This window comes from Rhincodon typus, chromosome 7 (assembly GCF_021869965.1).
Source record: "Rhincodon typus isolate 14 chromosome 7, sRhiTyp1.1, whole genome shotgun sequence".
NCBI lineage: Eukaryota > Metazoa > Chordata > Chondrichthyes > Orectolobiformes > Rhincodontidae > Rhincodon > Rhincodon typus.
In genome coordinates, this window is record NC_063338.1 from 70713865 (window position 1) to 70741419 (window position 27555).

Below are 27555 nucleotides of genomic sequence, written 5' to 3' on the forward strand. Positions count from 1 at the left end.
TTAAAGCAGACATATTCTGGTTTATAAGCATTACTGACATTTTAATACAATTTAAGAGGGTAAGGATATGATCCTTTGGGAGGTCAGTTATTGGTACTGCTTGCGTTTTAGAATACATTGGAGTGCTTTTTACATAATTTTCTAATCATTTCAATCATACAATAATTTCAATATGCACTGGGTGTGTACCCATTTTAAAATATACTTTGTAATGGGAAACTTGAAGATTATTGCTTGTAAGGCTTTGAAGAATGTTTTGATTAATTGATTCAAATACATAAAAAGGTCAACATTGAATATAAAATTATGAAACATACTCATCAAGTTCCTTCAGTGCCACTCAGTTTTATAATAATTATGTGGAAATCATTCATTCTTTAGATGGAATAATATAAAATATGCTGATCTTCATGATAATTGCTATTTTAAAGAAGTGGATCAAATGAGAAGAGAACATCTTGGAGAACATGATAGTTTAAACTGTAAAATAGCAGATATGACGGGAATGATTTTAAACTCTGTCCCGTAATGGAATTGAAATGCTCAAACAAGCCACTAGAGGCTTATTCACCAAACTGATTCAAAATTTCTTATTGTAAATGATGCTGCATGGGCTGGAGGGTCTCCACCACAGGGAAAGATTTGACAGGCTGGGGTTGTTTTCCTTGGAGCAGAAGAGGTTGGGAGGGGACTTAGGAGAGGGAGACTACATAGGGTTATAAGGGGCATTGATAGAGTGGCACATGGATGGATAGGAAGGCACTTTTTTCCATTAGTAGAAGAGTCAATAACCAAAGGACATACATTTTAAGGTACAAGATAGAAAGCTCACAGGAGAGTTGAAGAGAAATATTTTCGTCTAGAGAGTGGTGGGAATCTGACACTCAATGATTTAAAGGGTGGTTGAGACAGATATTCTTGTAATATTAAATCACTATTTAAGTATTGACTTGCACTGCCATTGTCTCCACAACTATAGGCCCAGAGCTCGAAAATAGGCGTAGTACGGTCACATCTTCATTGGGCGGCATCAATATCGTGGGCTGAATGGCTTTATTCTGTACTGTAAAAATCTGAGACTATAAATGTTGAGAGTAGATTTTCCATTTGCTGAAACAAATAAAAACATTCTTTAAGTGCTATCAACAGATAGTATATTCTGGTATGGACATTTATTGTTGGGCTTAAATTCATTGATACTAAAAGAAACAGTTTGCAATCTCATTTCAATGGATATGATCCAGGTAGATCTACCATTAAATAAAGTCAACTGTAGACTTTCATATTGCAGGAAACTGCCAACCTTACACAATATAATCTAAGCTAAATCTACCAATGAAAGTTTATATGATGCCTTTAAAGTAGGAAAATGTTCCACGATGTCTGGCAGGATGAACAGACAAAAAATAATATAAACTGAAGTAGGAGATATGAGCAAATGTGACTAAAAGATTGCTTAAAGAGTATATTTTGAGGACAGTCCAGTGTCAAATATTGGCTTAATAGCTTTATGCTAATATCTAGATGTCATCAGCAGAGATGTCAGATCACATGGAGCTAGGACTCAAGATAATTGGATTCTGGTGAAATCCTGCTGGACCATGTCTCTTTACATAGTGTAAAAAGTTAATAAATGTTCATCAGTTTACACTCATATGGGATCTGGTCTCCATCTGCCTGAGATTCCCAGATATTGTTAGGATCCCCGACCAGGTCACCACATTTATGTTACCATCTGACCTGAGACCAGTAATCTTTCTTTTAAACTGAGGTTGAGAGGGTGAAGAGCATCAAGTTCCTCAGAGTGACGATAACTGACAACCTGTCCTGGTTTCCCACATAGATGCGACAGCCAAGAAGACACAACAATGCCTCTTCTCCCTCAGGCAGCTCAGGAAATTTGGCATTTCCATAGGTCCCTCACCAACTTTTACAGATGTACCATTGAAAGCATACTGTTCGGGTGCATAACGGTCTGGTATGGCAATTGCTCTGCCCAGGACCATAAGAAACTACACAGCCCAGACCATCATGGAGGACAACCTTCCATCAATGGACTCCATTTACATGTTTCTCTGCTACAGAAAGGCAGCCTACATCATCAAAGACCTATCGCACCCCGGTAATGATCTCCTACAACCTCTTCCATCAGGCAGAAGACACAGAAGGCTGAATACACGCATGAGCAGGTTCAGGAACAGCTCCTTCCTCACCAATATCAGATTGATGAATGGACTCTCTAGCCTCAAATAGAGCTGATCTTGCTAATGTTGATCTCACCTAGTGTACGTCCTGTGCAATGTAACCTGTTTGCCTCTGTCTAAGTCATTATGATCTGTACATCCTTTGGTTACCCTGTGGTCTGCCTGTACTGCTCGTAAACAAAGCACTTCACTATATTTCAGTACACGTGACAATCAATCAAACAATCAAAGTAGGCAAACTGTGAGATCCCAACTAAGAAACTAAAATCGCAAGATTTCCTTGTTTTGAACAAACATCAATAAACTTTATGAGACAAAATTAAAACAGTAATACAATCTATAATACAGTTCCAAGTTATATTCTAACATTCAGAGTCAACCTAAGATAAGAGTAACAAACAAACAGTGGTTCATGACCCCATGCAGCTCAAATTGTAAATGCAGCCAAGACAGATTTCTCAACCACTCTCCTTCCCCAATGTGAATGACATGATAGGTCATCAAATCTAATTATCTAATTCTTTTCCTTTTAAGATCTCACTTTGGAATTCTCTCTGAAGCTGTACTGTCACGGATAACCTCAATGCCTACGCACAGTTCACTTTCCCTCCCCGTTGGATTCTGGAGTGCAGTCCAGCACTTACTAAAAGGCACAACCACAGGTTTTTACAGACAGCTAGCTTCACCAAGTCAGAATTGCTCTTGTGTTGTTTTCCTGAGCTATAATCCTGGTTAATTGCACCAACAAATACTGCTTCTGGGTTTTTCAACTTTCACTTTCAGTTGGGATTAATTGTTTCTTCAGAGGACCTTATGGCTTCAATGACATTCCTGTGTCCTAACTCCCAAAATTTAGCTGTGCCTACTGTGTCAAATTCCAAACTGCACAGTGTCACTATCACGATCATTCAAGTGTCACTGTCCACTTCTCCCTGAGCCCCAACTGCAAAGAATCAGTTGCCTTCTCTGCAGCACAGTTTAACAGCAGCACATTTCTTCATGGAAGCTGCTTCTGTCTCCCTCTCTCACCAGATCACTAACTTACTGTAACCCTTGAACTGCTTTTCAGTGAGCTTCGAACTGTTTTGAATAAACTGTTGAAAACCTCATACCTGCTGTGCTTTTGTTCCTGGGCAGATTTGAATGTAGCCACCGCTGTAACCGGGAAATATAGCAAATATTAAAATGCATAGTTCTCTGAACATTACAATATTCACAGATTACAGGTTTACACAGTACCATTGAAAACGAAAAAGAAATTGTTTTTGTCACAATATATATAAATCCTAAATGAGAAACAGAAGGGTTTGAAGAGAGAATTTCAGAGCTTACTGCCTGAATGTTTAAATATATGACAGTCAAAGATGGAAAAGAAAATGTGGTAGATCCACAAGAGGCCAGAGTTGGCCTACTGCAAAGTTCTCAGAGCTTGATAGTGTAGGGCCGAGAAAGGCTGAGTCCATGAAGAGATATGAAGATGTTGATAAGAATTTAAAACTGAGAAATTTAAATTGTAAGTTGGTGAACCAGGAGCTAATTTTAAACAACAAACAGAGAAATGATAGGTGAACATGAACAACAAGCCTTTTGGTGAGCTCACATTCATGGAAGATTATCAATGGAAGACCAGTGAGGAGAACATTGCAATAGTCAAGCCTAGAGCTTCTCAAGGTATATGCAAGGTTTTCAACAATATATGGGCTTTCTTAAGAAGTTATGACAGTTGGCTGCAAGAACAGCTAATCTTTGACCTCATTTATGAGACAACTTATCAAATGCCTACTGAAGGTCAAAATACCAAGCACTTTGCCTTCTTTAGGATTCCAGCCCCATGGCTCAATAACCTTTGTCAGAGCACAGCAAAAGTCCTTTACTGATGTACTTTCATTTCTTCTTTGTCTGCTACATGTAACCCAAATCTATTTGTAATTTGATTGTTCATTCCAAAAGATGCACTTTAATACCTTGCTGTGATTTATTTTCCAATTGCTTTCTTTGGTTTTTTTTTGTTATTTTGTTCCTTGGAGAGAGGAAGTGATTGACAAAATCTTTAAGAGGAAAGGGCTTTAACAGAGAGAAATTAGAAACATAATCAAATGAGATAACAACCAAGTGTTGAGAAGCTACAAACAAATATAACCAATGAGGACATGAAACCAAAAGGGAAATGAACAGAAATAAAGTGCAGGTAACAACTGAAAATGTCAGGTGGTCATAACAAGAGGTATACCCAGTGAAGATAACATGATAATAATGAGGACAAATAATTAAGTGGGGAGAAGACAGACAGATAAATAGAGAAAAATCAAGACTGAGAAGAATAAACAATTAATTGGGATCTGAACAAAACGCTCAGGCTGACAGTCAAGAGAATACATATTGTGAGCAGGACAAATAACTGGAGATTGAGTAAGAACAGTGAAAAGGAGATATTTCAGAGATTAGAATTAATATAAACTGTGAGAGACGCTGATGATCAAGGGGAATATTAATGAATGTAGTAAAAAAGAGAGAATATCTAAGTGAGGAATAAATAATATCACTGGAAAGTATAATAACTGACAGGAAGCTGATTAGTAAGCTTGAGGATGTATAACCAGATGTGAAATGCAAAGAGGAAGAAAAATGGATAGTAGATTGGTTGCTTCATTCTTCACAGAGGCTTTTCAGTCAGATAGCCAACAGGGTTTGTTTGAGAAGGTGTTTGTGGAACCTGCATGTTTGTTCCAGTTAAGTGAAATATTAATATTGTGATCATATGATTGACGATTCTGGAAACATGTTCCAAATATTGTCTGGTCTGCAGATTAGCATTTTAAGATTTGAACCTTTATTTAACTTTCATTGTCTAGTCTACTTTTTTTAATGTGATGTGAGAAGTAGCAAAATCCATGCTTTATCTAGCAGCATATCGGATTAGAAATCAAAAATGGTGCTTTTTTTTAGAATTAGATTTAGGATAATTGTCACATGTTCTCACATGAATGCAGTGAAAAGTTTACAAAGTTGCTACTTATGACACCATCTTAGGTACAAAGGTACCAAGGTACAGAATCTAAGGAATAAATTAGAAAAATAAAGAAATAAAAATTTCACCATTACTGTTCTTCAACCAGACCACACCGGGTTGCACCTCCAGTAAATGCCAGGCCTCACCTCCAGTTCACTCCGGGCCTTTCCTACAGACCACACCAGGCCTCACCTCCAGTTCACTCCGGGCCTTTCCTACTGACCACACCAGGCCTCACCTCCAGTTCACTCCGGGCCTTTCCTACTGACCACACCAGGCCTCACCTCCAGTTCACTCCAGGCCTTTCCTACAGACCACACCGGGCCTCACCTCCAGTTCAGTCCGGGCCTTTCCTACTGACCACAACAGGCCCCTCCTCCAGTTCATTCTGGGCCTTGCCTACAGACTGTGCTGGGCCTCACCTCCAGTTCACTCCGGGCCTTTCCTACTTACCATACCAGGCCCCACCTCCAGTTCACGCTGGGCCTTTCCTACAGACCACACCAGGCCTCACCTCCAGTTCACTCTGGCCTTTTCCTATTGACCACACCAGGCCTCAACTCCAGTTCACGCTGGGCCTTGCCTACAGACTGTGCCGGGCCTCTCCTCCAGATCACACCAGGCCTCGCCATTAGTCCGTGCTGGGCCTAGCCCCCAGAATATGAAGACTTCCAGTTTTGACTAGCTGAAAATCAACTGTTCTCAATAACTAAATCATTTAAAGTTGCATTTTCAAAGTAAATAAACATTTTGTTGATCATTTCGTTCAGAGATCAATTATTATTCAGGGCCTATATTATTATGATCAGGGGTCAGAATCCCAAAGTTTAGTGGATATTTTTAACTTGTAATTCCGAATGTGTTGTTTATAAAAGTGGCTGATACAGCCAAAATTGGATCTGTATGCAACTAAAGTGTCTGTCCAGAAAGAGTGAGAGTGACAGACATAACATCACACCTATAGCGAAGGAAGCATCAAATAACAACACTTCAAAGTGTGAAGAATCAACTCAAAACAGACTGGACTGTATTCTGGGATAGTAGGAACTGCAGATGCTGGAGAATCTGAGATAACAAGGTGTAGAGCTGGATGAACACAGCAGGCCAAGCAGCATCATAGGAGCAGGAAGGCTAGTACAAAGATAATGAAGCGGCTGATGACCCCTTGGTCAACAGCAAAACACCCACTGCAGAATTTGTCCCATACTGTAGACATATTTGTATTTTCCATTTGAAGGATACACCAAGACAAGGGTTGAAAAACTGGTTTCAACTCTAAACAAAAATCTGAAAGAACTGCAGATGCTGGAAATCAGAAACAAAAAACAAAAACAGAAGTTGCTGGAAACACGCAGCAGGTCTGGTAGCATCTGTGGAGAAAATCACAGTTATCGTTTTGGGTCCAGCGACCCTTCTTCAGAACAGTTTCGACTCTAATGGGGTGTGCTGCTAGGACTGAATATTCTTGTGTATACCACTGGGATATGATTCCCAAAATTACTTGCCTGGGTTGGAGTGCTGGTTTGCTGTAAGGGTCACAGTCGAAGATTATTGCCTAATCACATAGTATCAAAGGTAAAGGAGCTCTCCCACCCTGAGTGCAAGACAAAAAGAAACAGGACAACAAAAGGACTCTTCCTCAGCCTGAAAGCTGGAAATTATTCATGGTCAAAAGGGATCAGAACATCAGAATCTCAAGCAATCTGCAAAACAAAGAATCTTGAAATTGACTGTGGGGTAGTCAATATCAATACCAATAGAAATTTCAATTTTATCCTCCATCTCAATGGTTCAATTACCTGCTCTTTGTGAACAATTCCTAGACTGATTTTATTTTTAAAAACACTTCCATCTCTTTGGACTCATCTCTTACTTCTAATCTGTGTGTATGTGTCTTGCATTATTAATTACTCACCCTCTGTCAATTCAAGACAGCCTGGTTTAACTGGCTCCTTTTTGTAGTGGGAAATTAATAAGATTTTATATAAAAAATGAGAACAGAATTAAGATGACAACTACAAGTTTGTACGGTAAGGCACGTTTTAGCAGGCATGAACATTTTAAATATCCTAATGGTTGTTACCTGCAGAAATAACTGGAGATGAACTTTGCACACCCTTGGCCTATACCAACCTTAGGAGCAGAGTAGAAAGCATAAACAGATTCTTATGGACAGAATAAGTGAAAGAATTATAATGGAACATTTCTTTTTTATTGTATAAGAATGAACTGTACACAATGTACATGTATGTGATTGCAGGGGCAAAAAGGTTGATGGTTTTCTATATGTATGAGATAGAGATTGTACAGAGTTTGGACAGAGATCAGACAGAGGCTGGCGGAGCCAGAGTACTGTACAATGCAACACAGCACAGGAACAAGCCCTTTGTTTCACCAAGCCTGCGACGATTCCTAATCCTTATTTAGACCTGCTACTTATTGCCTGTGCGCGGTTTCATCCTCTGTTTGCTTCCTGTTCATATATTTATAAAAATTGGTAAAGAGTCCTTGTGGACATGCCAAGTTTCCTTAGCCTTCTGAGGAGGTAGAAGCATTGGTGTGCTTTCTTGACTATAGCATCATGTTGGCAACCAATGAAGGGAATGGGTGAATAATGATCTGGGACCTTAATGATTTGGTGTTTCCTGTCTGGAACGTGAACAAATTGGGAATGTTTCCCTCTGTCTGGCTTAACAATGTACACCAACATCAATGATAATCAAATGGTCCTCAGGTAAAATAATAATCAGCTAACTTCTTACTAAATTATACTTTTTACTTTGGCCAGGTGCATATTCCATATCTTTCAGAGTTATGTGCTTTGAGAGTGCAAAGTTCATCTGTACTTAACTGGTGTTTAATAATCAATGTCTGACTAATAAGTTCCCAAGTTATATTTCATTGATTGTTTCCCTATCAAATAAAGGTCACCAGTTTGCTGGTGTGAACAGCCAAATTAATTAGAGATAATGGAATGCATCAGCTTCACAAGGTCAAGAATGAACTATCCATATCCAGAGTGAGGCACAGCCCAAGTCAGTATTTATTTCAGGAAATTTGGAGGCAACATGGGAATAGAATTTGTAAACCTTTCTTTTCTTTATCCATTTTAAAAGCTTAAAATTCGGTAGTCTAGTGAAAAAGTTAGTAAGGTACAGAAACAAAAACAGGTTCAGAAGAAGGATCGCTGAATGCATAACATTCATTTTACTTTCTTTCCACAGATGCTGCCAGATCTGCTGAGTTTCTCCAGCAATTTCTGTTCTTGTTTTAGATATCCAACATTCGCAGTTCTTTTTTGTTTGTTTAGAGGTTAATAAGGTAACTCACTTAGCTGACTGAAGGACAGTCATCAATCAATCACTTGAAGCCTAAGTAGGGCCTAAATAGGTGCTAAAAACAACAAATGCTGGAGATCAGTACAGGTTCCAGCATCTGCAGTAATTTCCTCCTAAATAGGTGTTAATTACTACTAAATCTTAACCGGTATGAGTCATCTCAGCTCAGCTCAGCTCTGTTGAAACAAGGGTCTGTTGTAAGTGCATGATCAGTAAGCTTTGCACTGTCAGAAAATTATGGAAAAAGTTAAAGTGGAGGTGGAGGCTCGGCAATGGTTATCAAAGTTTCCAGAACATGTCATCTGTCAGATAGTATGGAAGGGACCAGGAATCTAACTTTAGGCACAGCAGATAGAGGGACAACTATGAGGAGAGGGCAGTAAATGCAGGACTGAGGTTGTTGTACTGAAATGCACACAGAGTATGAAATAATGTAACTGAGCTTGTAGCACAGATTGAAATCGGTAGGTATGATGTTATGGTTTCAGCGAGACATGGGGCTGCAAGGGGATCAGGGATGGGAAAGAAATATCCAATGATACACATCCTATTGAAGGGACAGGCAGTTGGGGGTGGTGTTGCGTTATTAGTTAGAAATGAAATTTAAATCAATATCAAGAGACGATATAAGGTCAGAAGGCATAGAATCTGTGTGGGTAGAATTGAGGAATGACAAAGTTAAAAAGACTGTGATGGCAGTCGTTTACAGGACTCCTGACAGTAATCAGGATGTGGGGAAGAAAACAAATCAGGAGATTGAGAAGGCATGTAAGAAAGGCACCGTTATAATAATCATGAGGACTTCAATATGCAGATGGACTTGGAAAATTGGGTTGGTAGCGGATCACAAGAAAAGGAATTTGTGGAAGGTCTATGAGCATTTGGGGCCCTGTATCAAAGGAAGGAAATGCTGTCCTTGGAGGCGCTCCAGAAGAAGTTTACAAAAATGATCCCGGGGATGAAGGGCTTGTCATATGAGGAAAGGTTGAGGACTCTGGGTCTGGACTCAATGGAGTTTAAAAGGATGTGGGATGATCTGATTGAAACTTACAGATTATTGACAGGCCTGAACAGAGTGAATGTGGAGAAGGTGTTTCCATTAGTAGGAGAAACCAGGACCTGAGCGCACAGCCTCACAGTGAAGGGGCGACCCTTTAGAGCTCAGATGAGGAGGGATTTCTTCAGCCAGAGGGTGGTGAATCTGTGGAACTCATTGCCATAGAGGACTGTGGAGGGCAAGTCATTGAGTATGTTTAAGACAGAGATAGGTTCTTGATTGGTAAGGGATTCGAGGGTTATGAGGATAAGGCAGAAGAATGGTGTTGGAAACCATATCAGCCGTGATCAAATCACGAGCAGACTCAATGAGCTGAATAGCCTAATTCTGCTGCTATATCTTACAGGCTTATCACACACAGACATATTAAAGAGATAACCAATTCTGATTCCTGTAAATTTGATTCTACGCCCATCAACATAGCATTATCCCTTTTGGAATTGGGTTTATAGGTACACATTGATTTACCAAATATTATTGATTGATTTAAAAAAGAATGAATGGTGTAAAGTCTCTTCTTAATTGTAGCAATTGATGTCATTATAATTCACCATTGGGAGAAAGTTAAAATTTCATTGCTTTTACTTATTATTTAGTTTAAAAACTGGAATGTTAGAAAGAGATGTGATTCGAAATTAACGAACAAAATTAAAGGCAGAGGGTTACATTCATTAAAACTCATTACTTTTTAAACAAATAGAAATAAGCAAAATAGTTTGAATAAATAAAAACTGAAAGAACTGTAGATGCTGTAAATCAGAAATGAAAACAGAAGTTGCTGGAAAAGCTCAGCTGGTCTGGAAACACCTATGGAGAGAAATCAGAATCAATGTTTCAGGTCGAGTGACCCTTCCTCAGAACTGATGGTAGCTAGGGAAAAAGAAATGCTCTGAGGAAGTGTCACTCAACCCGAAATGTTAACTCTGATTTCTCTCCACAGATGTTGCCAGACCTGCAAAGCTTTTCCAGCAATTTCTGTTTTAGTTTTGAGTAAAGTTCTGTTTTCAAGTCAGGGTTCAACTAAATTTGATAATTTAATGAAATAAATCAATACTAAACACTGCTAACATAGATAAAGTGGTTGTACTGCAACCACTACACCTCCATTTTAATTTGCCAACTGTCTAATGATGGTATGTCTACACCATCACAGCCCCTGACATTCCAGTTTCATGTGATCTATTGTCACTATTACGTGACTCCTTACACATATGCTCAGTAGCAAGAGAAAGTCAGAATTAGCCCTTCATTGCACACCACCTCAAGTTCTTTTATTCTTGTAATATCAAAGCCATGCTAATTTAACACTTACTCCCACTAAGCCTTAATCTCCCAACAACTCTTTTGGAGGTTGTATAGGGTCTATGTGCTCTCTTTTGATTACTGGGGAAGGAGGTACAGGCATGGAGTAGGATGGCAGCTTCTCTGCATGTAAGAATGTTTTTTGTAAGTATCAGAAATTAGATGTGCATCGTGATCAATAAGGATGTAGACTCCTGGACAAGATCAATTAGAAAGTCCTGCATAGCACTGTGGTCTACAGGCTGAATGTTAAATTAGGTTACCTGCCCACATCTCTCTGAGCTCTTGTCTCAAAGGATCATCCTCGTTTTGTAGGTGACCTTGTAATTAAGAAATGCTTGGTTCTCCTTGACAGCCTTCTACGTACTTAGACAAATATTTTTGTTCCAAGAATTAACTTTGAAACATGACACAATCACTCAACCATTGTAGTTTTTGTCAGCTAGTCATTCACAGTGACTCTGTTTCTAGAAGGGAGAGACATTTTCCTCTATCATTGAATCCCTTTGTCAGGTCAGTTGTGAGAACAGTGCTGTCTCAACACAAGACTTGTGGAAATTTTTAGTAGTGTTTGAATTCTCTGCTTCCAAAGCTTAATTTTGTTGTATCACTGCTAATAACTAAGCTTGAGTACATCCACCCCATATATCCAATCTAAAATTAGTTTTCTCACTTATAACCACATTCTCCACATAATAAGAATTTGTCTTTGTGTTTGCACAATTGGGGAGCCAATTACATTTTGTAAACTTGCCACAGCTGTTAGAAACCCCTCTGAGTTCTCTAGTGCTGAAATATTGCGCAGTGCTGTGATCTGTGTTCAATTTTTCTATGCTGCTGCAGCATGGTCTTTCTCTGTTTTGGCACTCAAACCCCTCTCTAAGTCAGGCTGGGTTAAGCTGCTGTTGGTAGGCTTCAACCATATTCTTTGGTTCTTTGCTGCTGGTGAATTTTCTGAATCCTCATTTCTTCTTCATACCTGTAAGTCATTTCATTGATACCGTTTTATTCTCTGGAGCCAATTTCTTTAGAGTTTGCCTTGTTCTCTACTCAAGGCCTTCCTGTTCTTTTTCAGCTGTTCAGTGTGCAGGTCAGCCTTAAAGTTTGCTACCCATTATTTCTTGTCGCTGCTGGGCTTCTCTTCAGGTTTCTCCCCCATTTCTGTGTTTGGATTGCTGGGCTAGCCTAGTCCTTCATCTGTATCACCATAAACCTTTCATTTTGCATGCTCCTTGTTACGTGCTGAAACCCATGGGCCTGGACACTGCCTGCAACCATGTCGTAAGGTGAAGTGTACACTTATCTGAGTGAGCAATAATAGACTTTAGTAACATAATTATTGACAAGGCATGGTCAAAGAGGACACCCTTCTTGAAATCCACAGACTCAATTTCCAATTCCATGTGATCTGATACTACAATGACATAGTTCCTTACGCATATGTTCAAAAGCTATTAGAATAAAACTATAGTTTGCCTTTTAACCCATAACACTACCACCCCCTTGAATACTCCACACCAGAATCTCAAACCTAGCCCCCTTTCCTGCTCACTAAGACCTGCCAATGCCGCGGATTTATTTGAAATCTAGTCTCCATTAGTTTCGCCTCTTTGGAGACTCTCTGTAGTCCCAGTCATGGAGCTACTTGAACCTGGCATTGCTGGACCACCTGAAATGGGAATGGAAGTCCAAATTGGAGCCAATTAACACCCCTCTCAGCATTACCATAGATTCTTCAGTTGGCGAGGTGGGAAACCCCATCATCTGAAAAACCATGCCCCAAGTTGTTCTCCTCCAAGTCATGCATCACATTGACTGGAAAGTGCCTTGTAAGAGGCTTGAACATCGAGCTTTTTATTTGCAGTGGATTCAAACATATAAATGCATTTCCTTTCTATCAAGTGTAGTGTTGTAATAGAGTGGCCTTTTTGATGGAAAGGATATGGGGTCAGAGTCTTACCTGACTGTCAAAGGGTTGAATAGGCTGGCTCAGCAAGCTACATGTTTGTTGTGGAGATTAGAATGGCAGCTAGGACACAGTTTGCAAAGAAGAAATAAAACAGACTATAAATAAAGGTCCAGTTAATGGATATTCCCAATTAGGTCAAACATGAAGACCAGACAAGCATCTTAATGGGAGCAACTGAACAGACAACAGTTGCAGTTTATCACGACAGCTACTCACTGTGTGTTGTATTGGAAATAGATGGGTTTTGAATCAATTTTGCTGATACATGGAACAATGTGAAATGCAATTGTTGCAAGGTTCAGGATAATTAGAGCTCCTGATGTTAAAAATCAATAAGCATTTCATTGCTTCTGTAAATCTTTAAAGACCAGACTAGAAATGATTGGGGTAAATGCACCATTATGTAAGATCATTTTAGTAATTGCTTTTTTTCTCACTTTCCACAGTCAGAAAAATCTTTGTCCTAATGCACCACTTTATGGCTGATTTCCACAGATTTTTGGGGGCAATCAGTATGACTAAACACTATTAGTACAGCATTGATGATCAGTTCAAGTAGATTTAAACATATATCAGTCCTAAGATCTTACAGTAGACAATCAGAACAAAATACCAAATCACTATTTAATTGGTCCATTATGAAAGCCTACTACATGCTAAATGTCTCTCAGGTTCTTTACTCAATTGTCTCAACGGTCAAAAACCTGACTGTGAATTTTTAAGGAAAAGTAACTATGAAAACTTGGACTGTTACAAAAATTCTTTTTAACTGACTTTCAATTGACCTAGTGGCAGTGTACTTAGGTGTCTGACCAGCTTGTAAACCATCTAACATTGTCTTTCAGTAGAAATTCCCCCTAAAAAATCTTTATTTAGACATTCATGGCCTGGATTTTCTGATGATCAGACAGTCGTTATTCCTTCTTAGATGAGAGTTGCACATGGGGCTTCTGCACAATCCCTATCATTGTAAAATCTGAAGGAATTACCCAGGAAATTGAATTTTCTGCTGAGCAATTGCTGTTAACTTGGAACCCTTTGAATGTCTCCATATAAGTCAGAGTCTTTGAAGTGTTCCAATGAAATTAAGCAACTTAGTTACTCAGGAAATGTTAACTGTTAAATGCATAGCTTAACTTCTGACTGATACTCCAATCAGTATTCAACTGACTCTGCACTTATATTTCAAGATGGCAGGAGCAGTCAGCAACATTCGGCCCATGAGTCCGGGCCCAGCCGCTCCTGGGCATCATTCAGCTGCATCTACACCCTCTCACAATTCTCTCAGTGCTGTAATGGTTTCATTGTCTTTCCTTGGTTTTCCGTAGGTTCAGCGACTTTTGGGCCCAGGGTCCAGCACAGACACATTGAGGCCAGGCTGCCAGGACTCTGGCAGCAGTGTCTGGAGAAGTGTCAGATGGGGAGCAGGTCCATGGCTCCAGCTCAGATGGGTGGTTGCAGTAGTGGTGCTGACGGTGGAGATGGACCCATAACCAAGACCCTGGAGCAGGGACCTGGTTGATTTCAAGCAGCATCTGTAGGAGCAGCGGCGGAGGAACCACAAAAAGAGAGAAAGATCATCTCTATTGCAGTAAAATCTTACAATATCTTCAGTGTTTCAAGATTGTGCTGGAGCATGGTGATACATTTGGACTTTTCACTGTATTTTTCTATACACATGACAATCAATCTAAATCTAACACCCCCCCCACACCAAATACACCTCCCCCAGAACACGGACCTGACACCCCTCTACCACATGGGCCTGCTGTGCAAACTCACACTCCCACCCCTCCACAGGATCTGACCTGATTCTTCCCTTGCCTTTGGACCCAACGTGACCCAACCTGTACCCCACCACATCTGATTTCTTCCACTCATCCTGAAATACCTGAAATACTGTATCACTTATCTTGCCACCTTCTAACCCAGCACCCTATCCATGTAGCATCACACCCATCTGGCGCCCGTGCCCCTCCCCAGCTGGCATACTACACAGTTGACACTCTAACTACCAGGCATCCCACCTCCATCAGCCTGGCATCCCACATCTGCCACCCTAGTCTCGCACTTACATTACTGCTTGACAACAGCTTTGAAAATAACTGTGATTCTAATTTAAATTTCAGATTATGAAAACTGACTGCTGTGAAAAGAATGGTTTGTCTGTTGGAATGGAAGCATAGCTCTGTATTTATGAGGAAACCCAGATTGGAATCTTCTGTCAGAAATTTGGATCTCCCATCTTTTGTGAGAAAGGAAGGGATAGAGTGGCAATCAGTGTAAGATTGGCCCGTTGCAGTGTTGCTCCATTGGTTAGGCAGCATACATAGTCAGCAGTTTGAGTAAACCTCATTACAATTATCATCTTATAATAAATATAGAAGTTTTCATCGACTTCATTGCTTTGAAGCTATACTATTCAGTTTTTGGCTGTCTGGAATGTTTTAATTGGTGAGTTTAAAGGAAGAGTCTATTGGTAGTCAGTGTCCAGTCAGTGCCCATAGAGGATATGTGGAGGACTAGAGAATGTGATGTCTATGGAGTTGACAATCATTGGGGCTATGGAGTGGGAATGATGTTGGTTCAGAACAAAAATAATAAAAGATAATGAAAGCCCAATAACAAAGTTATCATGTATGAAGAATTTGTTTCCTTGACAAGGATTGAAGAAATGGGATGGGTGTTTGAGATGGACAGAACATCATAAGGTGGGGATGACATTGGAGGGGAGGCTGAAATGATGGTGTTAGTTTGTTGTGGCAAAACAGTGGGGACTGTTGTTATCTCATGGCCAGAGATTTGACGCGACACAAACATGGACTCAATGAAAATGATTCATAATGTAAAAATGAAACATGAATTCTAAACCATTACTTTGTCATAGAAGAGGACTGGGACTTAGAAAATTGTTTTCTTTGATAGAAACTGAACATCAGTAAAGTGCCATCAAAGTGCAGTTAACTAGCAACGGCTCAGCAATAACCTGAACATGTTGCCTGGTTTGGGTTCTGCTAGGACCGATCAGTTCCTAATCTCATTACTACCTTGGTTCAAACATGGACAAAAGAGCTGAATTTCAGACGTGTGGTGAGAGTGAAAGCCCACGACATTAAGACCACATATGACTGAGTGCAGAATCAAGTAGCTCTAGCAAAACAGGAATCAATAGTTATCGGGGGCAAACTCTCCACTGTTTGGAATCTTACCTGGCAGATAGGAAGATGGTTGTTAGAGGTCAGTCATCTCAGCTCCAGGACATCTCTGCAGGAGTTCCTCAAGGTAGTGTCCTAGACTCAACCATCTTCAGCTGTTTCATCAATGACCTTCCCTCCATCATAAAGTCAGAAATGGGGATATTTGCCGATGATTGCACAATGCTCAGCACCTTTTGCTACTCCTCAGGTACTGAAGTGGTCCACGTTCAATGACAACAAAATCTGGACAATATTCAGACTTGGGCTGACAAGTGGCAAGTAACATTTGCACCACACAAATGCCAGCAATAATCATGTCCAATAAGAGACAATATAATCACTGCCCCCTTGACATTCAATAATATCACCATCTCTGAATCTCCCACTAACAACATCTGGGAGTTACCATTAACCAGAAACTCAACTGGATCATCATATAAACACAGTGGCTACAAGAGCAGGTTAGACAATAGGAATACTGCAGCAAGTAACTCACCTTCTGACTCCCCATGGCCTGTCCACCTTTTACACGGCACAAGTGAGGAATGTCATGGTGCACTGTCTAGTTGCCTGGATGAGTGCAGCCCCAATAATTCTCAAGAAGCTTGACACCATCAAAGTCAATCAGCCTGCTGATTGGCACTACATCCAAAGCATCCACTCCCTCCACCACCGAACCTACAAGATGGACTGCAAAAATTCACTAAAGATCCTTAGATAGTATGTTCTAAACCCACAACCACTTCCATCTGGAAGGACAAGGGCAGCATATACATGGGAATATCACCACTCACCAGAAGATTATAAAGTCCACATTGAGACCATTGGGTTGTAGGGTCCAGACCCGAAATGTCAGCTTTCCTGCTCCTCTGATGCTGCCTGGCCTGCTGTGTTCTTCCAGCTCCACACCTTGTTATCTCTAATTCCTGTAACAGGTAAATTTAAGAATTTATTCCTCTAATAATATTAAGCCCATCAAAGCTAAACCTGCCTTTTTAACTCAGGAGAAAACAGTTCTTAATTAGATTAGGTTAGAGCCTTGACAATACTTGTGTTTATATTCCAAGGCCTATTTTTACATATGCACAGCTTTATGTCACTTTTTACAGAGTAAGAAATTCTACTCCTGTTAAAATCTTTGGTGCAATAACAACTATAAATCCTGTATTTAAAGAAACATAATTGCAATAAAGATAAAAATTTGACAGATATCTGCTGGATGTACATATTATTGAATGGTTTATGCATCAATGTTTTAATCCAGACATGCTGATCCAGTGTGACACTGATCATCGTTAAAATTTCAACAAATAGAGATGGTCCTAAATTCTAGTTTAGCTTATTGGTGAATTGACTCGCAAATGTACATAAACAAGGATTACTGCTTAACTGAACTCTTCACAATGGCTTTTCAATACTAAGAATTATTTCAATTTGCAAGTGACTTTGACTATCAGCTATGTGCTCATGGTGACACTTGACTGGCTTACTGACTATTTTAATGCATCAGAATATTGTAATACTATTTAATTAATATCACATTTCCTGTCTTATTATTTATGTTTTATATGTAATCTTTGAATAATTTACCCAAATGAATTTCTGCTCGAGCAACAAAATGAAATGGAATTCAATTGAAGATGGCTGAACTGGCACTAAACAAATACTGCGAAGAACTGCAGATGCTGGAATTCAGAAACAAAAACAGTAATTGCTTGTAAAACTCAGCAGGTCTGGCAGCATCTGTGGAGAGAAAACAGAGTCACCCTCTTGGGTCCAATGACCCTTCTTCAGAACCAGCTGAACTGTCACAGTTGATCTGCTTTTGGATATCGCATCAATGATGGCCTTTTAAGAGAGTTGCCTGCCAAGGTATGCAAAGTAGTATTCCAGAGTCACTCCTTCAATATTTATGGGTGGCTAAAAACTTTGCTGATTAGGTGTGAGTAGATGTGAGGTTTTTTTTGTCAACTTTCAAGGACAGACCAAGATTCTATAACATCATTACATCTGTGAAAGTGTCCTCACTTATACATTGCTTCCGGGACTGCAATCTTACTTACACATTGCTTAGACATGTAAAAGGGCATTTACCATGTAAGTCTGTCAAAGCTATGCCAACAGAGTAGGAGCAGCTTCATGCAATATCCAAACCAATGGTAAAAATCATGCTGGGATAGCGTGAAAGTCAACTGAGGAATTAGAAGTAAAGTTGCCAAGCCTTAATAATACACTAGTTAGCACCCTGAAATTGTAATTGCCTGGAATTATATCCTCTGCATGAAATTAAATGTATTAATCACAGTGCAGAAAAGTATAAAATGTTAATAGTAGATTCATAGGCAGAATGGGTAATTATGAAATGTTGATTCTTTCTTCGTCCCTTAATATTCATTCCGCTTGAAGAGAACGATTACACCCATAAGTGTTCATTGTTATTTTCTATATGTTACTCATTTTTCCATTGAGTTTATTCCAAATATTGATTACATACAGCTGTCTTGATGGGTCGATTTGACTTTAATTGCCATCTACTTTCTCATGTTCAGTAAAACAGATAAGAACTAGTGTTGGAAGGTGACTTGATAAAGTTGTCTTTCCTGGACAGAGAAGCATACGTCAAAGTAAATTAAATTCCAGTCACTGAATTTCATATGGATAATCTGAAATCTGGCCCCATGTGGTGTCAACACTTCAGCTGGAAACAAAGTACTACAGTTTAACACTAGGCATTCTTTTCATCATACTCAGGACAACAGAATACTTTTGATTTTGAAAGAGGGTCTGATGTTCATCTCCATTCCAATTCCTTTGTCCCCAACAATGAAATAAAAGTCAGAATTCACTTACATGACTAATTTGAAGGAAATTTCAATTCATTACCCCTGTCAATTCCATCTGCTAACAATTCTGCAAAAGCAAAGCCTATTACACAAAGGTCAGCCAGCAGCAATGTGTACCTTGAAAAGGACATTCTTCTTCAAAGCAGAAGTTTCCCCAAATGGGAATATGGTAAAACAGAGCTGCAGCAAGCAATTTTAGAGAGATGCATTGAATTCTAATTAGCCTTAATACATACTGGGCAGTGGCTCAAATTCCTCTTTGACTGATCCAAAAATGAAATCTTTGTGAATTTAACAATCTGGTATTTTTAGGACATATCAAAAACATGAATGAACACTTCAGTTTCCTTCTTTTGCCCTACCATTAAATGCCAATTTATTCAAATTTATGTCTGTCTTTCTATTCCTCACTCAGCTGCAACTTTTACTCCCAAAATTGAATCATTACTATTTCATGCAAATGAATTGTAAAATCACAATAACTGGGGCAATAATTATTGGTGTAATAGCTTTCCTGAGATTATGTTTTTATAGATACTTCACGGGTGAGCAAGCATACATAAAGATATTTCCTCACATAGCAGTGACCAATGGTAAGCAGTAGAGAGCAGCAGCGAACAATGGACAAGGACACGACTTCATCAGTGGTCAATCATCAGCTTTCCTTAGTCGCTGAATATGAAAACTTTCTGTAAAATGCAGGGACTAAGTGTTTCGGAATAATCAATGGTACAATGTTTACCAAGAGTTTATTCTTGATAGAGATCTTGCTTAGTGCTATACTGTATTTCTATCTCAATGTGGCTTCTGGCTTGCTGGGTTATGTGACTTTACTATGAAGCATTCACTGCAGGCACCCAAAATACATTAGTTCAAAAAAAGACACAATTCAAACTAGACTGTTGTCCTGTGAGCTCGTAACAGCTTCCAGATTTGCTTGACAATGCCCATGAACTGTATTTAAATGCACAATGGGCAGCTCTCAGAGTGTCCATTTAGTGCACATCAGTTGCGAAGCATCTGCATTGATTTCCCATTTTTGCATGGATAATTTTTGGGAGCTTCTATTTACAACTCCCATGTCAGCTGTGGCTTGCTGGTCATCCAACTAGGTTTGGAACCTAAAGGTTGTTAGCTGAATTACCACTCCAATTAGTTGAGTACATTATTTTAGACGTCAGCACAGTAATGAGGAAATGCTGCAATGTTGGAGGTCACAGCTTCGTTGAAGAGTTAAACTCAAAAGCCTACTTTGCCTCTTAAATATATATAAAGGATTCAATTGAAGAAAAGGAAAAGTATTCTTCCAATGTCCCAGCTTTTCTTTCACAATACAAACAACTATAACTTTGTTCTGTGTAAATTGTCTTTATACAGTGGTTTCTATATTACAATGATGACTATACTTCAAAGATATTGCATTTGTTATAAGGCACTTTGGGGTGTTCTGAGAATATTCCTGATGACCAGGGAGCCCAGAATCAGGAGTCACAGTTTAAGGATACAGGCTGCATCATTTAGACTGAGAGGAGAAGAAATTTCTTTACTCAAGAGAGTGGTGAGCATGTGGAATTCTCTGCCACAGAAAGCAGTTGAAGCCAAAACATTAAACGTTTTCAAGATGGAGTTAGTTAGAGGCTGTCCCTGGGCTGCGAATGGGTTTGGTTCTTGAGACCGTTCACAAGCCAATTTATGTGGAAGTCAGAACACAATGGAGGAAAACATAAAGTAGCTGGTCATATGTACAGGAAATGTTTAAAATTATACTCTTTTACAGGATTGCATTTGTAAGTATGAGTGTTCACAAGTCGAATGTTTTTAAATTGGAAACCACCTGTATAGCTCTTCGGGAAAAAGGGGTAAAAGGGTCTCGGGAGAAAGAGGGAAGAACGTACTGACTTGAATAATCAGCCATGATCATATTAAATTGTAGAGCCGGCTCAAGGGGTTGAATAGCCTACCCCTGCTTCAATTTCCTGTGTTTCTATATAAATGCAAGTCTTTAATTCTTTCTAACTTTTCAAGTTCAATTCTCTTTCACTTCAAGACTTCAGATTATCATTTTTTTTTAGGTCCTTCAGATTTCAGGCTAATGATAGCATTCAATGGGACCCTAGAGAGCAAAGGAAACTCACAATTCCTTTCTCCAGGACAGTCTCCTTAAGTGTTTCTTTTGCCCCTTAAACCATAACCTCGAAGAGCACGTGCCATTCATACAGCTGATTCTGTGACTTCACTAGCACACTCTTTCTCTTCATCTACCAAACTAAATTTCTTTCAGCAACTTTCCTTTCATAGTCTTAGAAGCCTGCTTCTCTTTCTCTTTTATCTCCTCCAACCCAATGCCTGCTCTGAGCTCAGCTCATTGTGGATTCTGGAAACTATTTTTTAATTGATTTTTTCTGACATGTTATAACACTCCCTGTGACAGGTAGGACTTAAACATCTGGCTCCGAGGCACGACACAACCACTGCTCCACAAGTGCTGCTCTCAAGGAACAGTTATCAGCAGGATTCCAGCCTAAAGGGGGAAACCACAATGGATTTTCAATCCATCATCTTAACCACTTAGCCATGACTACAGTGCAGTACTCATGGGACTGGATTTTGACTGCTTTGAATAGGATCTGCTGCTTATCATTTCTTGACCAGTATTTTATGTGTACATTTTTTTGAAAGGACACCAAACTTAATTATTTGTTCTTGGCAATTGTACAACTTCCTGCTATCTATTGTCTGCTGCGCATTTGCTTTTACTCCTTCCTAGGTTGAAAATAAATGTTCATTTTGATTCTACAGTCAATTCTCATTGAAGTAGATGTCTCTGAGAAGCTCAGAGATGACAAATTATCCTTGTTGCCAAATGTTCCCTTTTTAACTTAAATTTAGAAATTAGTATCGTGAAAAGGCAGGAAGCATAGTGCTTAAAATGTTAGGAACTGACATTTCAATGAATCTTATTCCTTGCTTCTTGAAATGGTATCATTTCATGAGCCACCACGCTGGTAATATTTTGCAATCTCAATTTGCAGGAGTGAGCGTAGATTCTACAAATCAAACCATATCAAAATTTTATGTTCTTTTTGATAAGCAATTAAACTATATTTTTTAATGTTCTATATCTTTGATTTTTGGTAAGATGTTTATCTAAATTAAGCATCTTAAAAGGTGACAGCCCCATCAAGGGACATGCAGCAAAACAAAACTTCAAAAGGAAATTTCAAAATTAAATAAAATGTAATTTTGAGGACGATAATGCACCCCAGCCGCCCTGGGTCCCGTGGTAACAGAAAGTCTTAGGAGTGACAGTCAACACCGGGTACCTCCTCTCCGGGGATATACGGACACAGATGAAATGGACAGAGGGTCTAACAATCCTCTTCATTGCCTACTGCCGAGACCTATTAATAGTTTCCTTGGAAAGGCTGGGAGCAGACCAATTTAGGTGGTCTTCCAACCTGTCTCAGACCCTCTGAAATGGATGGCCAAACACCAGAAGTGTGGTGCTGAACAGGAACCAAAAACCAAGGCTGTAGAAAATATCACTGACCCAGAAACCTGTGAACTACCTAAACCTTCTATCGAAGAGGACAGTCATGTGCAACAGTTTCAACACCCAAATCCCTGATAGTAAAATGGAGGACTCCCACATGGCGAATCTCCTGCTGGGGACTCCAACTTCTCCAGATGGCAAGGTGAAATGCCATGGCATGTCAGGACAATTGACAAGGATGAGGAAATGGAAGGTTTACTCCGGCACATATACAAAAAAAAAGCCCTCTGTGCTGAATGAAAAAGCATGGAAACAACTTCTGCAAAGCTTCTCAAACTGTGGGATGTGATTTCTCAAGGGATGTTTTGGTGCCTGGGGCCAATGCGAAATTGCATCCTAATGGAATTAGTTTAGCAGGGAGGCCACTACATGCTCGAGGCACTTTGACACATGAGTTTGTCAGTGCCAAGCACCATGGCTTGAGGTTATAGGCGGCATTGGCCACGAGCTAGATATCAATGGATGCATGTTGCATGAGTTCTTGCGGCATTAACCACCCCTCTCCTCTGCCATTGAGAACTTCTCTGACTTTAGTCACAGGATACACGGAAACAGGTTTTTGCTCAACGTTAGCTTTATTTGTTTACTGAACGCTCAGACACCTCAGGATAACTAATTATCTTTTTTGTTTGACTGAAACTTACAATCATCCATCATAGTTAGAGGTTTCTGATGTTGCAAGTCGGCTTGTATCTGTAGAAAACCAGTCTGTGTCCTCGTTGTCTTGTCTGCTGTGACCACACTTTGATGTTATCCCTTTTATATAGAACCCAAGTCTCATCTTCACACACCTGGGCCACAGGCATGGCTTCTGTCAACATTCTGCTGCACTATCTAGCTCTTTGCATCTCTACCTCAGCCTTTTCAATGTTCTGGCCTGTGTGAGACTAGATAGACAATTACACAATAAGAGTTAATGTGATCCCTACCCTATGGTGAAGGAAACTTAGCTTAAAGCTGATTGAGTGTAATTGCTCATTTCATTCCTGGTAGGAACTATTCATACTTTGCTATTGCAATTGTCTTGTGCCACTGTCCATTGAAATTGCTCTCTCAATCAATGCTTGGAGAGAGTTGAATTTAGCATTCTCCGCTGCCTGTTGAGGTTAACCATTTCCTGTCCTTACAGTTGGAAAGTTACATCCTAGAAGCACTGTGGTTTTGAGATTGCAGATGGCATTGGCTATGAGCTAGATACTAACAAATGCACAATGGGCAGGTTTTTGTTGCATTAATCAGCTCACATCTCTGCCATTCAGCACATTTCTGACTCTGGTCATAATTAACCATTTTATATTCTCTATATTCAATCATGTGATGACAGCACTGTTGGCTGGGCCAGCATTTACTGCCCATCCCTAGTTACTGTTGAGATGTTGGTAAGCTGGTGGTGAGCTGCCCTCTTGAAATGCTGCAGTCCATTTGGTGGACTGTCCAGTATCTGCACCATTAAGCCTGTCCCACCATCTACAAGGCACAAGTTGGGAGGGTGATGGAATACTCCCCACTTGCCTGGATGAGTGCAGCTCCAACAACACTCAAGAAGCTTGACACCATCCAGGGCAAAGCAGCCTGCTTGATTGGCACCACATTCCCTCCAATACTGACACTCAGTAGCAGCAGTGTGTATTATCGACAAGATGCCCTGCAAAAATTCACCAAAGATCCTCAAACAGCACCTTCCAAACCCATGACCACGTCCATCTAGAAGGACAAGGGCAGCAGATATATGGGAACACCACCACCTTCAATCCTGCATATTATTCTGCAGTTAATCTGCACTGTGCATATGTGCTGTTGAGGTCCTTAATCTTCAGAAATAGTTCAGTTGAAGTGAAATTTGACATTTATGCCATTAATCCTACTATTAAAACCTTGATAAATGATACATAAGGTGTAACCAAGTTCTTAATGCCTTTTAAGTACTACTGAAAAATAGTTATGGCCCTAAAAATAAACTAATGTTGAATTTGTGGAATACCAGATAGAGTCATAGAATCCTACAGCACGGACACAGACCCTTCGGTCCAACTCATTGGCACTGACCAGATATCCCAATCTGACCTAATCTTATTTTCCAGCGTTTGGCCCATATCTCTCTAATCCCTTCCTATTCATATATCTATCCAGATGCCTTTTAAATGTTGTAATTGTACCAGCCTCCACTACTTCTTCTGGCAATTCATTCATTCCATACATGCACAACCTTTTGCATCAAAAAGTTACCCCATTGGTCTTTTTAAAATCTTTCCCGTCTCACTTTAAACCTATGCCCTCTAGTTTTGGATTCCCCCACCTGAGGAAAAAACCTTGGCTATTCACTGTATCTATGCCCCTCATGATTTTATAAATCTATAAGTTCACCCCTTTGTCTCTGACACTCCAGGGACAAAAAGCCTCAGTCTATTAAGCCTTTCCCTATAGCTCAAACCCTCCAGTCCCAGCAACATCCTTGTAAAACTTTTCTGCATCATCTCAAGGTTAACAACATTCTTAATATAGCAGAGCAACCAGAATTTTACACAGTATTCCAAAAGTGGCCTCACCAATATCTTTTACAGCCACAACATGACCTCCCAACTCTTATACTCAACGCACTGACCAATAAAGGCAAGCATGCCAAATACCTTCTTCACCACCCTGTCTACCTGCAACTCCACTTTCAAGGAGCCATGAACCTACACTCCAAAGGTCTGTTTGTTCAGCAACACTCCCCAGGGCCCTAACTTTAATTGTATAAGTCCTGTCCTGGTTTGCTTTACCAAAATGCAACACCTCACATTTATCTAAATTAAACTCCATTGGCCACTCCTTGGCCCATTGGCCCAGTTGATCAAGGTTGTATTCTGAGATAATCTTCTTCACTATCCACTACACGGCTTACTTTGGTGTCAGCTGCAAATTTATTAACCCTACCTCCGACATTCACATCCGAATCATTTACATAAATGATGAAAAGCAGTGGCCCCAGGACTGATACTTGTGACACACCACTAGTCATAGGCCTCTGGTCAGAAAATCAATCTTCCACCACCACCCTCAAAATAAGGAGGTTGTTGTCCCTGAGTAGTCTCAAACGACCAACCTTCTGGTTTATATCCAAAAGCACTGACCTTTTGCACCACAGAGTCTATCAATTTTATTATCTTTTTCCCCAATAAGATTAAAAAAAATATAAAGTCCACAGATTTTTAAAAACTTGATCATGGTGTTATAGCTTCAACAGTAACCACTTATTTATGGCCCAGTTCTTTATTTCATTCTCCATTAAATTTGAGCAGAAGTAGCTCTAAGATGCCAGCATTCCTGCCACAAGATGACACATCTGAAATTCACTGGAGGATAGATTGTTAGATTGTTGTGGGCACTGTTATCCAAGTTCTTTAAGTCAGCCATCTGAACCAGCACTACACTGAGATATTGGAAGCCTTCTGCCAATAGATGCTGTGATAGCTGCCATCAGGTTTTGCATCACAGTTGGATTTGGGATTGCTGAGTTGGCCACAATTTTGATGATGGAAAGCGTGGCCTCCAAGATCAGCAGAATACCTGTGCTATATTGGATCAGCAGTACTCCCATGCTCTTTAACAGGATCAAGAAGCTGCCCAGAAACCTGTGCAGAAACTATTTGGAAACCCATCCTTGGGAGAGTTGGCGAAATAACTATTCAATCTCACTTGCTTTGCAGTCCATCCAACCCCAGTCACTCCATCCATGCTGATTCCAATGTGACAATGGACTTTAAAATATATTCTTTATATCTATATTCTGACCCAACAAGCTGCAGTTTTTGGGTCCCTGAAAACAGAAGTAAGTAGGTGGGGGTTGTAGGAGGGTTGTTGGAGGGGTAAGCTGGAAAGCAAGGGCCAGTGGTCGCAGTATAGATAGCAAGATGAGGGTGAATATTTGAAAAGGAACAAAAGACATATTGCCTTGGAAGTGTCAGATGCAACTGCCTGTGGCACAGCTTGTCTCATGATGAAGAACAATCTCCTCCAGGCTTAAGTGATGCAGATCTGCCCGTTCCGCAGTTATGCATCATCTTGTTCTGTGATTGGGACGAATGTCAGTAATAGTGCGGTATGGGTCATGTGCTCGTCACAAGCCAGATGGATATATGTGGAAGTAGCAAGAAATGGATATGAAGGTCAGGGTGCTGTGAGCATTTGAATTTTAGACCTTGCGCCCTGCTGCCAGGGACTGCTGAAAGGGGAATGTTTTATTTAACGGCATGAAAAGTTCTGGTGTAATGAGTACAAGATATATGGTATGGATGCATTCACTGATCTTGACCACCCATATAAGGTCATTGAACGTCCTCAGGACAAGACTCCATAAGACGATATCATGTAGAAGCAGAAGAAGGCCATTCAAATCTGCTTTGCCATTCAATGAGACCATGGCCAATCTGGTAAGCCTCAACTCCACTTTCTTGCCTTTTTCCCATTACCCTTGATTCTTCTACTGATTAGAGATATAATATACTCGATGACCCAGCCTCAGCAGCCCTCTGTGGTAAGAATTCCATGGATTCTCCACCTTTTGAGAAAAGAAGTTCCTTCTCATGTCTGTCTCAAATGGACACCCCTTACTCAGAGATTATGTGCTCTGCTCCTAGACTCTTCCACTTCATGAATTGAGTTCCTTGACCACCAGTTTCATTAATTTTTCAAAGTAGTTTGATGGCTTTCTGGTCCTCCTCAGAAACATGGACTTTTTCGTCTTCTGACCTCCTGATTAGGGCCTTGAGCACTCCATTGAAGAACTTCAGACCTCTCCTTCTCTTTCCTGTTACTACATTGTCGTGTAGTCTATGCTTGCAGAGGCAGTTAGCAGAAACCTCCTATCCATAAATGCAGCTTGCTTAAGAGGGACAGTCTGTCTTTCAATGATGCAGTTCAGTTGGAACTTATGCTAACTATGCCCTTTTCTGGACCTCCTGTTATGTAGTCAGCATCATGGACCATACACAGTTCGACACTACAATCATGGAAATGAGGTGGCAACATCAAATTTGTCTGCCTCAATGACATTTTCAGGACTAGATTACAAAGCATAAGCCCTATGCCCAAAACTAGAAG